The sequence below is a fragment of the Cavia porcellus genome, unplaced genomic scaffold, assembly GCF_034190915.1.
Source record: "Cavia porcellus strain 051 isolate PalLab524CR breed Dunkin Hartley unplaced genomic scaffold, mCavPor4.1 scaffold_27, whole genome shotgun sequence".
Taxonomy (NCBI): Eukaryota; Metazoa; Chordata; class Mammalia; order Rodentia; family Caviidae; genus Cavia; species Cavia porcellus.
Window position 1 is genome coordinate 21,728,539 of NW_026947510.1, and position 15,179 is coordinate 21,743,717.

The 15,179-nt window shown below is 36.3% G+C and overlaps 1 protein-coding gene and 1 long non-coding RNA gene across 2 annotated transcripts in view; one reads left to right on the plus strand and one right to left on the minus strand.

Annotated features, from left to right (window-relative positions):
* Gpr158 (G protein-coupled receptor 158) overlaps positions 1-15,179 on the plus strand; it is a 424,142-nt gene that overhangs the window by 338,435 nt on the left and 70,528 nt on the right. The window lies entirely within an intron of this gene.
* LOC111754944 (uncharacterized) overlaps positions 818-15,179 on the minus strand; it is a 196,513-nt gene continuing 182,151 nt past the window's right edge. Inside the window, exon 6 of the long non-coding RNA XR_002789616.2 lies at positions 818-14,578. This is a non-coding gene — a long non-coding RNA (uncharacterized LOC111754944). The remainder of the gene's footprint in view (positions 14,579-15,179) is intronic.

A 15,179-nucleotide genomic window follows, 5' to 3' on the forward strand; every position in this document is an offset into this window, starting at 1 on the left:
GGGAGGCTGAGGTATCACTGTGAGTTAACTACATAGTGAGACACTGTCTCAAAAAGCAAAAAAAAAAAAAAAAAAAAAAAAAAGTAGGTGATATTTACAGAGAAAAAGAAGCATATTTACCATCATAAAACTATATTCATTAGGAGATACTCAAACCATGTGTGCACATAACAACAAAATTTTTAACTGCAAAATATAAAAAATTAATGATTTAAACCTAAAAGAATAGGCAAACTAACAATCAAATCAATCTATCTTGATAGTAATTACAGTAGACCACCCCAAAAATGAATAGTAATGTAGCAGACTTGAAAGCACTTGATATGATATTCAAAGAACATTTCTGCCAAAATTAGAAGAATGCTCATTCTTGTATACATAATATGCTCACCAACATAACCATGTGGTATGTCATAAAATGAATCAACACATTTTTAAATGGAAATGATGGGTATATTCTATGACTTAAATTGGATTTAAATTAGTAATAAATAATATATTGTCTAGAAAAGCCTCAAATAAATGTTCATTAAACAATATCTTTAAAAATATTTGTAATAGGAGATAGTCACAATGAAAGTTAGGAACTATTTCAAATTAAATAATAATAAAAATGGAAGACATCAAAATTAGAGTTGTAGCCAAAGCAACACTTTTAAAGAACTTTATAGGATTAAATGCTAATGCTAGAGAAATATGAATTATGATTTTAACTTACAAATCTACAGAAAGAACAAGTTAAACCCAAAATAAATAAAAAACAATAAATTCTTAGAAATCAAATAGAAAAAATGAAATCAGAAAGTCTGTAACTTTAAAATTATGAAATTGATAATCCTCTCACAAAAATTATAAAGGAGAACAGAGAATGTCTAAATTTCCAGTGTCAGAAATGAAAATGAAAATATCACTAAAGACCTCTCAGACAAAGAGAGGATAGTAAGACAACATTACGGTAAATGTTCACGTTAACACATCCCACAGCTTAGATAAAATGGATAGATTCTTTGAAGAATACGATTTTTTAAAAAATCGACATGCCATAAAAGAAAATCTGAAAAAGTTTACTCATTAAATAAATTAAATTTATAATTTAAAAAATCTTCCCAGAAAGAAAATGATACACCAGCTTGTCTTACCATTTGTATTATACACTTAAGGAAGATATGTCAATCATATGTATAACTCTTAGAAAATAGAGGAAGAGAGAACATTACCTAATCCATATTTTGTTCACACTCTGATACCAACTCATATTACCAAACCCTCTTACCAAGACCTAACCAAAATTTTTTAAAAAATACACCATAGCAAACATAACTTATGGAGAAAGATTCAAAATTCATTAGTAAAATGTTAGCAAATTGAATGCAGAAATTATAACAGTGATAGCACATTGTAACCAAGGAGTATTTTATCCATAATATTCAAAATTTGATTAGTATTTTTAGAATTCATTAATTTATCATAGTGAAATGATAAGGGAGAATATTTATCCAGTAGAGAAGGAAAAAAGCATTTACTAAATTGAACATCTATCTATGATTAAAAAGCAAAGTTTCAATCAACAAGGAGCAGGAGGACGCTTCTTTAGTATTAACAATACCATTTATTTAAAATCATAATAGTGAAAAAAATGTATATTTTTCTTTATGATCAGGAGCAATGAAGGAACATCGTTTCAGACATTTCTATTATACATAATACTAGATGGCTAGTGAAATAAGAGAAAAGAAAAGGCAAAAGTTTTAAGAAGTAATAAATTTTTATCTGCATTTAAAAACCTAAAGTAATCTACAACACTAGAATTGGTAAGTGAAATTGTCAGAGTTTAGGATAAAGTCAAACATAGAAAACAATTATTTCTGTAATCATTAATAATTGAAAATAACAATCCAGGAATGGTGCGATGTGAGGAGTCCTAAGCAAGGGGAGATGTACCCTGCTGACCCAGGAATGAACTAAGCTGAGAGAAACCAACTGGAAATGCAATTCCGGTGCTATAACTGGAACAGATAAAATCTCAGCACTGAAGCTGGAACCCACGTCTCTGGAAGCCGCAATTTGAATTTCCTGCCACCACTGGTGCATCTGAATCAGCACAGCAGGGACAGAGATGTGAAACCTCTGAGAGCGGGAATCGGTGAATGGAGTTGAGAGCAGGACTGGTGGGGAGCCCTGCATCAACCTGCAGTGAGTGAGAGGAACGGGGACCCTTCCATGGAATAGGAGGCTCCAACAAAGGACATTCTGGGACTGGGCAGACTTGGGACTGGGCAGACTAGCCATAACAGGACGCAGCAGTGACTTTAGTCGCATATTCCCCTCTCAAGCGGGATTGGTGGGGAGCACTTGGCCTGGGGGACACCATGGACTAAGACCCAGTAGGCTAGCCCAAACCAGGTCCCAGCTCCTGGCAGTGCACCCTAGCAGTGAAGGCTTGAAGAGGTCAACCTGGAGGGGTGGGCCCAGCAGAAGATGCCCAGGTCTGTGTCTCCCAAGTACGCTGCAGTGGGTGGGAACACCTGGCTGGCAGATTGAAACAAACTGTAACTGACAAAGAAAGAAACTGGGCCTCCTATATATGCTTGTATGGAAGGAACAAAAAGTATGGGAAGAGGGAGCAAAAAGAAAGGGTCCTCAGTCCCCAATTCTGAGAACACTGATCCAGGAAAGGTAAATGCAAAGGAAAATGAGACAGAAAACCTGCAATGTCAAACACAGCACCAATAGACATAAAGTGATATCTCCGGAGCCTCATAGATGATTTCAAAAGTGAAGTATTTAACAAAGTAAAGCAAGATATAAGTAGAATAGTTAGAGAAATGCTGAGCACCATGCAAGAAAAAACAGATGGTGGAATGGAATAACAGAAAAAAAAGGGAGAATTGTTTGATGGAGAAAATAGAGAAAACATAGAATATGTGAAGCAGGTTCAAAGAGATTACCAGGAAACTAAAAACTCTATTGAAAGCTGGCATAACAGCCTGAAAGAAACTAAGGATAGATTATCTGAACTGGAGGACAGATTTCTAATGTGGGAGTATGAAATGGAAAACTTCTCAAAAATAACAAGGAAACAAACTGCAATAATACAAAGGCTTGAAGATGATAAGAGGATCTGTAACTTAAGAATTAAGAACATAAAAGAAGAAGTAGGGACACAAACAAATGAACTACAAAGGCTATTCACAGAAATAATCCAGGAGAATTTCCCTAATTTAGCAAAAGGTAAAGATACTCAGATGTCTGAGGCATACAGGACCCCAGCCACCTACAACCCAAACAGAACTACACCCAGGCATATAATAATCAAAATTCCAGAAATCCAGTATAAGAACAGGATATTAAAAGCCATCAGAGACAAGAAACAGATCACTTACAGGGGAACACCCATCAGAATTACAGCAGACTTCTCATCACAAACCATCAAATCACAAGGAGCGTGGGTGGAAATAATTCAAGCTTTGAAAGATAATAACCTCCAGCCAAGATTGATATATCCTGCACAACTGTCCCTAGAAATTAATGGAGAAACAAGGTGCTTCCAGGATAAAGAGGAGCTAGGGTTATTTGCAACTACCAATTCAACTCTACAGAGAATACTGCAGAACATTCTAAAAAAAGAAAAATACCAAGATTCCAAAACAGTGGCAGAGAGGCCACAATGAATGGAGCAGAAAGCAAAATGAAGAAGACAAACTGACAACCAATGACAGAAAAAGAGCTCAACAGAAATGAGTCAGAGAAGGTTGGATAGTAGGAACAGCTATTTTGGAGAAAACAAGACATCATAATAGCTAGTGCTGATTTAATATCATCTTGTTTTGAAGTCCCATCAAGCTTTTGTTCTTCTGTCTCCATCAGTCTTAACATGTTGTATCTTATTGGATTTTATTATATGTGATAATATAAACAAAAACTTTTATAGATAAGGAGATTATACAGAAACCATTGTTCATTTTCTGTTAGTTGGTTCTAAATACCCTGTAATACTGTCATTCTCTTGAATGGTTTTACATTGTCTTGATATGTTTGATGCTAGAGTATGTGAAGTTATACTCAAAGATTTCAAGGAAAGAGACACTATGGTAACCACTTTTATGTTGGGATATCTTGTAGTGAAACACTATTTTGTTTAAATGGTTATGTTTTGACCTGTGCTGTTTTGTTGTTATGTCCTCTTTTATCTTAATCTCCTTTTTTTTATTATTTACTTTTTTATTTTTATCTCTTTAATTAAGGAAAAAAATAAAAATAGCAGGATATATTACAGTAACCCACTTTGATTTCCTATTAACTTGATTTGAAACCCTTAATTGCTCTCACCATCTTGTTTTGACTGATTTTCCTCTATTCTGTTTTGCTTGATAGTACCAAGTTTGAGAGTTTAGGCAACAACTGTGAAGAGAATAAGATTCATTATGATGCCCATTCTGGTTTGACTATTATCTTCTTTTGAAGTCCTGTAATGTCTCCAATGTTTTGGTTTTATTGGTTTTGTTCTTTACTGTTTTGTTTAATTTTATTATAACTGATGATATAGGCGATTCTTTTTAAGATAGCAAGAGGCATAATGGTAACCATTGTTGATCACCCTGTATTTTGTTTTTACAGTATGTATTATGTCTATCCTTTTGCTTTGACTGACTCTGTTTTGTTATGTCACATTTAATTTTATTCTCTTCAAAAAAAGTAATAAGAACTGTGGGAGTAATAAAACCCAAAATGAGTAATTGTCATTGTACAAAAGGGAGGAAAAGAAAGTGCTGTAAAGGATATAACTGCATGTATATTTAAGTGTATAAGATAGATAACCATATTATTGAGTTTTGTTGGATCACTGAACAGAACTGTTTGCAGTCTCACTGTTTGAATTTCCATTTTATATGCTTTAATTTTATAACTTAAACAGCTATTCCTAAGATGACAATATGTAATCTATTAACTAGTGATTTCCTGTTTATTTTTTCTGAACTTCTGTATAACTTGTACCGTTTTTATGTTTTTTTTTTTCTCCTTAAATAAAATTTAAAAAAAAAAAAAAGATCACCTCTCCCTAAGGAAGTAACAGGAAATAGGATCTGCTCAGGACTTCTCAGCTCTTTCCCATTTCCTTTTGGTCCCAAGCACTTGTTCTCCTTAGCAGTGGGTCAAGACCTAACTATTTTCTTTCCATTTTTCATCAAAACTGTATATTCCTTTAAGAATACTCTGTCCAAGTGCCTTTTAGATAGTCATTATTACTCTAATCTTTTTGGATAAATCCCTGTAGAGTTCTTTTGAAACTATAAAAGATAATTCTAATGGTAAGTTTAGGCAGTACGATAATAAAAAGGAAATATTTTGAACAATGTATTCTTTTATTGGAGCCTTTAAAATTGTACTGCTTATAACACATCCTAGTTGAACCTGCTTTATGTGAAACTCCAAGAGTATTGATTTTATTACAGGTGATGGTAAAACAACTACTCGGAAGAAAATGACACATTGTGGTAGCCATTGCTGGTTTCCTATCATCTTGTTAAATCAGTAATGTTTTTCTTATTTTGATTAGTCTGTTTCATATTATTTAATTTCAATATATGTGAAGATATGGACAGGTATTTTGAAGAGAACAAGAAACATTATGTTAAGCATTGTTGATTTTCCTATTGTCTAGTTTTAAAGGCCTATAGTGCTTTCCTTCTTTTGTTCTGAATGGTTTTAGACTCTTTCATCTGGTGTGAATTCTTTGTGTGTGAAGATATGGACAACTATTTCAAAGAAAACAAGGGACACTGTTGATTTCCTGTTACCTTGTTTTGAAATCCTGTGTCAATTGCATTGTTTTATTCTGATCTGCTTTGTTCTGTTTTGTTCTCTTTAAGATTAAAAAAAATATTTTCAAAGCCAAAGTGATTGCTTACCAGGGTTGGGATTTTGGGAGACTAATCAGACTACTTCAAAGCTCAAGGTATCTAAGAACACATGAGGATGTGACCCTGCTTATCTAGCACAGGTGCACAGTAGGCTACAGTTAGATAAGCATGGCTTAGCACAGGTAAACATGCATGTGCTGATTACACCACTATGTAAGAATGTAAATATGCAATAACAACCTTTGTAAGAATTATACAATAAAGACTCAGGCAGCTTTTTCATGTTCTCATTCTGCCTCTCTGTGCTGATCCATGCTGCCTGCTGTTGTTGCTAATGTCTTACATATGTGTGTTCTTTAGCCTTAGGGTCTCACTTGTGAAAATCTCCCTTAGGTTCCTGAGTGAGCTGATAGGATATTATCAGATCTTTATTTTATATTGAAAACTTACAAAAATATGGAGAGGGGATTGTATAATCCATGTTTGTTACAGCTCTATTCATAATATCTAGGATATGCTATCAGCCTAGGTGCCATTTAATGAATAAATGAAGAAAATATATACTATACACACACACACACACACACACACACACACACACACATATGTGTATATATATGATATGTATATGAGTATTATTCAGCCAGAAGGAGAATGAAACCATGTAATCTACAGAAAAATGGATGGAACTTGCATACATCATATTGAATGAAGTAAGTCAGACTCAGAAAAGCAAGTTTCACATGTTTTGTCTCATATGTGGAAACCAAAAAAATAAATAACCTGACAGTACATTGGAAAAAGAGAGAGTGTCAGGAAAACAGAAAGAGAAAGGAAAAGAGGAGAAAAGGGAAGGCACAAGATGCTGGAAGGCAGATGTGATTGAGGCACTATATATGCCACTGTGACAATTATATACATGCATATGTATATAATATGTATAATTATGAGTTTGTATGATTAATATGTTATTAAGTTCAGTTTAAAAAATAATAAGTAGGAGTTTTCTAAGAATAAGATGAAAGAACATTTCAGTGTGAGGTAAATGAACAGTAAAGGTATAGCCAAGTGAGAAAGTCAGGCAAAGCCAGAAGATAGCGTGAAGGCCTAGAATGTGGGTAGGAGAAGAGGTGAGACCCGAGGAGTCAAGTCAGAATGTTTAAGCCGCACACCAAGGTACGCGGTTTCATTAGCACCAGAGCCAACTGTACATTTATACTGATTTTTAACACTATTCTTAGAAGTTTTCTGTAAGCCTAAGATTGTCTTAAAGTATAAATATAAATAAAATAAGAAGACATAGAAAAAATCTTCTAAGCCAGTAACAGAAGAAATCTGAAAGGAATGGATGTTCAATAGTGAATTGACCGGGACAAGGAAAAGGATGTTAAATACACTGAGGGTTCAGCTGATTTAAAAAACGTGAATGTGAGCAAAAGCTCACTGAGAGAGTTCGAATGTTTCCTGCTCTCTGGTTTGGCATTCCAAGAGCAGCAACGGCAGCCTGTGCGGGGAAGATGCAGGTGACAGATAGAAATGTGTGGAGGCCAGTGACGGAAATTCTGTAGAAGTGTCTGTCTATCATAGTATTAGGCTGTGTGGCGGGGAAAGGAAACTCGGGAGGAGAGGAACACAGTGGGTATGTAGAAATAGATCCGCCCACAGATTGAGGCCTTGGTTTTATTCATCATCGGGGATAGATGATATAAAGTTGTGAGAAGGCAGGAAAAGTCACCTTTTGTGAAAGATAAAGAGATTTCAGGGCAGGGACTTAGCTCAACGGCATAAGTGTCTGCCTGGCAAGCGCGAGTTCATGAGTTCGATCACAGGTACAAAAAAAAAACAAAAACAAAAAAAAAGATTTCAGCTGGAGCATATTTCTAGTTGGTACCAGAATCTAAAGCATGGCTAGGGGTGTGAGTCACTGGAGAACACTGGTTGTGAAAGCTAGTGAGCAAGACAGTAAAGGAATCGGAAGACAAAGTGTCCTAATTGAGAAAATAAGCCCAGGAGCTGCGTGGAGAGACACTCACAAGCAGATGATTCTGTGGCTAAGAACGACCTTAGAGTTCAGCTGGTTAGTGTCATGGACGGCGAGGAACCTATTTTATGAAATTCGAAGAAGAAAGTCTGTGTCTAAATGTAGAAGATAATTAATCATTTGAATTTTACTGACTTTGAAATACTTCAGTCCTAGGTCAATTAGTAATTTGCCTTTTGCCAATAAGGCAACACAACATTTGATGACCAGTCTTCATCATGAAAAGGAAAACCTATGAAAATGTTGAAAATTTAAGACACTCCCTTGCCGTCTTCAAACTATGTTTTCTTATGTCCTAAGTGTCTCAATTTAGGAAGAGTAAACTAAGTATGTAGTAAAAATGTGCTGTGTGTTTATTATTGGTAACGCTTACTGTTCAACAAAAATCTCTAGAAGGCAGAAGTGAATAGAAGGAAGATTGAAAATATGTTGAGAAAATCTACTCATTATTGCTTACTGCAAAATTCTGGAGAGATTTATGGCAACCTATAGTTACATTTAGATATTTATTTTCAGCCCCTTTTGTTCGAAGCTGCATAATAAAGAATGTGGCTCTTCAAATGGGATGGGCCAATGAGTCAGACTGAAGCGAGCTGGCAAAGAAGTCCCTCAGAGTGAGAATTTCATATTATTTATGTTAATTTGCCATTGAGAGAGAATTTATAAGGATGGGATAGAATTGCCTAATCCTCACTTTAAACAGGGAAAAAAAGAAGTTTTCCCCTAGTTATTAAGGAAAAAATGTAGGAGAAATGACTTGTCTCTTTGGTTAGCATCATTCTTTTGTATACCTATTTCTCATCTTGTGGGAACAGAGAAGGAAGGATTTATTAATTTGTCTTTCCAGATGAGAGAGGGGATGGTCAGAACAAATGGTTCAAGGTCATGCACTGATTGGGTGGCAGAGAAGTCTCTCTGTCTCCAAATCCATGCTTTTTCTGCCATCTCACTTTGCCTCGCAAGAAATATACTTGTTCCTTGGTATTTGCTGGGGGCTGGTTTCAGGGGCTCCTGAGGAGACCAAAATGTAGGGCATTGTGTAACCCATGTTGTTTATCTCTAGGTTACTAATACCTGATACAATGTAGATGTTATGTAAATACTTGTTATATTGTATTATGTAGTGAACACTGGAGAGAAAGTTCTATACTTTGTTGTTCTATACTTCTCTTGTTCAGTACAGACACAAGATTTTTTCAGTGCTGAGAATCAAACTCAAGGCCTCACTCATGCTAAGCAAGCCCTCCACACTGAGCTAGCTGTACCTATAGTCCCAGACACAACTGTTTTTCTCCAATATTTTCAGCCAATAGGTGGTTTGATACATGGAACCTTCAGATTTGGAGGGCTGACTGAACATTATTATTTCTGTGAAGGACATTGACAGTGGAGGGGCAGTGGTAACTTCTTTATAGACAGAGAAATATGACTAATAGGCTCCTTCTTGGCCTAGGTTGTAATGGTGACTTGCATGATTGCTGTGTTAGACTTTTAGTTTAAGCCGTGGCTTACGGGAATCCATGGCTGCATATGTCTCATTCACTTTCTTCAACCAAATTGGATAGGCACAGACTATTGATGTGAATCTTTGGACTCTACATAGAGAGTTGCGTTTCTTCCTAGCCCATGTCTACATGAGACTATCCATGAGAAGGATGTACAACAGTGCTAAGCTGGATAGATGGAGCACTGCGGGGCAGGATAACCTAAGGATTAGGATGGGGTCGGTAGAGGTCTGAACTTTAAAAGAGATTTTGCTTATAATCATTTTATTATACATTGCATCTGTTAATTATTTTTCTTTCCTCTCAAAATGCTAGAGCTCAACTCTTTTTCTATGAACTCTGTTGCTCTTGTGTTTACTGAGAAGTGGGGTCTTAAGGTTTTCCAGCTTCTCTTGGATCATTTTCTGTATCTTGCCTTCTCTAATAACATCACCTCATGGACACTACATATACTTTCTCCACTTCTCCCCTTAGAAATCACCCTCTGCTTCCTGTGTGAAAGTGTGAAGAACTAGACATTTACAGTCATTACACTGAAGCCATTGGAAATTCTTTCATGCATTTTAAAATCATTTTATAATAAGTGATAGATCTCATTGTAAAAAAGTGTCAATGCCAAAGCATTTGAGTAAGATCCTCTACCCTTTCCTCCTGACTCCCCAGTTCATCCACAGAGATGTAGTTTTTCATAGTCTACTCAGTGTACATGCAGACTTTCTATTTGATATAATGTTAACAATAAGATTTTAATACTGTTTTGTGACTTTAATATTTAACAATGTCTCGCAGATGTTTTCATAGAAACAGACTGAGATTTACTTATTTTAAATGCCATCATTTTTCATTCTATGGAGATTTCATGAATTACAGTATTTAACCTGTCTCCTGTCAGTGAGGAATGGTTTGCTTCACTGTTTTTGGCCTTGCAAGCACTATTTTAGCAATTGTTCTTGGACATATCTGTTTGCACACAGTATTTTACACAAGTGTATATACAGGAAAGTTTTCTAGAAGTAGAATTTATACTGCATTTTACTACCTTCCAAATATTTTCCTTACCCTTTCCAAGGCTTCTAACTATGGGTGTACCAGGTCCATGTGAGTCTTGCTTCTGTGCTGGAAACTGGTCCAGGCTCCAGCACAACTATGCATTGCTGAAAGAGAAGGGCTAGAATAGAAGAGGTAGAGGGAGGGAGAGAGAGAGAAGGAGAGACTGATTCTGGGTATTACCTGGCCCTTCAGAATCCAAAGTTTCCATGAGGAAAACATGGATTTCAATACATTTTTAAACCACCCTAGGTGATTCTAATGCACAGTCAAAGTTGGACATCACTGAATTGGCTCCTGGTTTCTAAGTTTTGCCATGATTATGGCTACATATTTCTCATCCCATGATTTAATTGTGGAATGTCATTTTTTTGCTTTTGAAAAATCTCTTCTTGAATTCTTGCAGTTTCAAAACATATTTTTACCCATTCATTAACCATATTCCTTATCTTTTTATTTGAAAAGTGTTTTTATCATGTAAGCAGTACTATCCAGCTCAACTCCTCTGTCCTCAGCACGCTTCAAAGCTGCCCGTGGCTCTAGAGCACGAGGCATTCTGCAGTGCACAACGTGCACGCTTTCCTGTTTACTCCACATGTCCTGTGGGATGGCGGCAGGGAGACAAGTGAGAAGGGTCTTGGCTCCACGCCCACACTGAGTTTACACCTCAGCTCTGCCGTATCTAGCTACGTGGCCTTGTGTATATTCTTGATCTTAGCTATTCCATGGTATCCCCCCATAAGGGATGATAGTAATTCTGTCAGTTTATTTCTACTACTATGATAAAATACCTGACATCATCAATTTATAGAAGAGAAATGTTTTATTTTGGCTCACAGTGCTGGAGATTTAGACCATGGTCAGTAGACCCTGTTGCTTTTGGGTGTGTGGTAAAGTCAGCGTCATGGGGATCACAAGACATAGCAAAGGCACTCAGCTCGTTGCCTGGATTTGAAAGAGAAAAGAAGAACCAGAGGCTGGAGTTCTACTATGCCCTTCATGGGCACACCCCAGATGATTAGAAGATCTCTTACTAGGCATCACCTCATGAAGTTTCCATTGTACCCAATAATACAATAGTACTAAGCACCAAGTACCCAAAGGTACCAAGCTGGGGACAAAGCCTTTTAAAAATAAGCGTTTAGGTTTGTCTAATTTTATTATATTTGATGGCATGGACAGCTATTTCAAAGATAACAAAATATATTACGGTAGTCATTTTTATTTTGCACTAGCTTTATTTGTATTAGTATTGTTTTGAAGTCCTGAATTGCTTTCATTATTTTGTTTTGACTGATTTTACTCTATTTTGTTTTGTTTGATTGTATCATGTCTGATGGTATAGGCAATTACTTTGAAGATAACGAGATGCATTATAGTATACCCATTGTGATCTTACTATTATCTTGTTTTAAGTCCTGTACTGTTTCCATTGTTTAGTTTTTATTAGTTTTATTCTTTACTATTTTGTTTGATTTTATTATGCCTGGTGGTATGGGCAGTTCTTTTGAAGATAACAAGAGGCATTATGGTAGTCACTATTGATTTTCTTGTATTTTGTTTTAAAGTTATGTACCATGTTCATCATTTTGTTTTGCTTAACTCTATTCTGTTTTATTTCATTTGTTTTTATCTCTTCAAAATAAAAAGTAAATAAAATAAAAATAAGCCTTTAAGGAACATTCCAGATCCAAGATATAGGACACGGTTCTGACCCCGAAAGGCCATGTCCATTTCATAATCCAAAATGCATTCAGTCCACCTCCATGACTTGTCAAAGTGTTAACTGTTCTAGTACTGGTCCAAATTCCAAGTCCAAAGAATCCAAGACTGTAAGGAGACTCAGATATGTACTCTTATAAAAATCAAAACAGTTCCTACTCCAAAGAAATGAACAGGCAAGAAGTAAGGAGAAAGAGAACGAAAGCAAAATCGGAACCCAGCTGGGTGTGGTGGTGCAGAACTGAAATCCTGGCACTCAGAAGGCCGAGGCAAGAGAATTGCAGCAAGTTCAGCCAGGACTGCGCGGTGAGTTCAAGGCCAACCTGAACTACGCAGGGTGACCTTCTCTCTCTTTGTCTCTCTCTCTCTCTCAAAAAAAAAAAAAAAAAAAAAAAAAACCTGAGACCCAGTAAGACAACATTAAATTTTACAGCAATATGTCAGGGGATACACCTGATCCTTTCTATAATAAAACACATCACATCCATCATGAAGTTACAAAAGATTACCACTTCCACATTACTGGCTTTGATGAGCAATGTGCCATGGTGGAGCATTCCCTTCAACCGAAAGCCAGCAAAGATAGAGGGCTTCAGTTCTTCAGCCTTTGGGGAACTGAATTCTCACAGTTCACACACAAGTCGAGAAGTGAGCTCTTTCTCAGCTAAGCCTTCAGATAAAACTCCAGCTCTAAGCAGTAACCTGGTCGCATCTCACGACCTGGGCTGGCAGTTGCTAGATTGCAGGCCTGCTGGAACTGTGGATGAGAAATGAGAATTAGCTTAGATGGCAATGGTTACGTGTTTCACACAGATGCATATTGCTTTCCCTTCTTCTGTCCTTCATGTTCTTGCTTCTGCTTGAGGAAACTTGATTTGCCTGTCTTTTCTTTAGTTCTCCCTGTACACTTCCTTCTCAACCCTACTGCACATGTAATTTCTTTTTCATATTGGACAATATATGTAGAAGACTAACAGATTGTGAACTCAAATGGTACAAGTATCAGAAGTAATTCCTCTGATTAGGAATAAAACTGGCATTTCCTCTTGTTCTAGGGTTTATTAAGTGCTTCTAAACGCTGTATCTCCATTACACTGTTGAGCAAACTGACACCCAGAGAGATGGTCTTTCCTTGCCACTCTACCTATCAACTCTTGTATTGTTTTTTGTCTGTTATACAAAATAGAAGAAAAAACCTAAATCAGTAAATCATTGAATATATTCAGAGCTCATTTGTTCCTGATCATGTCCATTTTTCAAGAGAGAGATTTTTTTTTTACCTGAGAGTCATTTTAACTTACGAATAAACTACAACTTTAGTCACATTTTAGGGGAACATCCTAAAGTTTTAAATTTTATGTTCCTGTTATCAGCATGGAGGAAACAGAAGGACTTAGTTACCTGTGTTGTCAGGCTTCACTTTTATATTTTGCTGCTGTCAGTCAACCCATGATACTCGAATTGTGGCCTGAGGGCCAGCTGAACCAGCATCCTCTAGTTGGTCACAAACACATAATCTTCATTTTCACCCCAACTCTGCTGAAGCACAATTTGCTTTTTAATGGAATCTGGTGGTTTCTTGGCCCAGAAACATTTGGGACGCCCAGCTCTGAGTCCCTTTGCCAGGAGAGAGATGAGATCTCCATCTCTCTATAGGATACTACTTCTAGTTAAACCACATCCATTACTCAAGTCACTTTATCATCATCTGCCAAAAAATGGTTGTGGTAAATACAGTGCAGACAATGTAAAGCATTCAAAGCATCCTGCCCGATTGCCTGCAGAGGTATTACGTCCCTGTGCATTGCTTCAAAACACAACAAAACATTCCTAGGATTATTTTGCCCTACCTATGTTTCTATTATTTCTAAAAGCTCAATGTTTATTTCGATACTTCAGCCTTAACATGTGGTGCCTACCAAAATCAACTTATTCTTAAAGCTTAAGAACTCATATTTGTTTGGCAGTTTCATGAGACAAACATTTTACTATCGATAATTTATTAAGCCTTTGTAATAGCTATCAGAGTAGTTTCTTATTCTAAATTAACGTTTTGTTATGAGTATACTGACAGTAAAAGTAGTAAGATATAGACTTGTACCTAATATTATAACCAAAGAATCATTATCAACACTGTTGATAATGAGATAGGTAAAGACATCACACATATACATAGAAATGGCATTGTTCATACATTTATATTCCTCTAAATTAATGCTTTCTTATTATGCATTTATGGTCATGTTTTGAAATAGAGCCTAGCTACACATTTTAGAAAATGTCACTATTTTAATAATAATCAAACAGAAAATGATATTTTTGATCACTGTACTCACCATTCTCCTTACTGTAGTATATATTTCTTTTTTCCTTAGGAATGTGAAATTTTCTTATAAGAGCATCTGGAGAGAAATAGGAAGCAGAGCTGTAACATTAAGTTTTTATCATTGTTTTGCTCTTCTTTTTTTGCTAATCTCGAAGAACATAATTTTTGTATGAATTTTTAAAACAAGTAAACAGGCTTAAATTTATGTTCCTATTATCTGCATGGATCAAACTGATTTAGTAATCTCTGCTGTCTTCAAAGAAACAAATGCTTTTTTCATGAGCTTTTGTGCATACCCCCTTTTTGCCCCAGTGAATTACCTGTGTGAAGTTAAGGTCTCAAACAGGGACTCAGTATCATTTCTGTGACTACTCTTGCAGCACACAGCCTCTCCCCCACCGCCCCCGGCTCTGCTTTCTATGGGAGGCCAAGTACCATATATTTCTGAGTGCTGCTTCTTGGACTTGCAATCCTTGAATGGACTGAGATGAGAGATGATGGATGAGACAGATCAATGATGGACTGGACTGGACTGGACTGTTTCAGTAATAGATGATATAGAAATGGTTCTGATACCATCAGAGCATTCCCCCCCTCCCAAAATTTTTTTTCTGAGATAGGGTCTCATTGACAGCTCAGGCTGGCCTTGAACTCATGGCAATCCTCCTGCCTCAGCC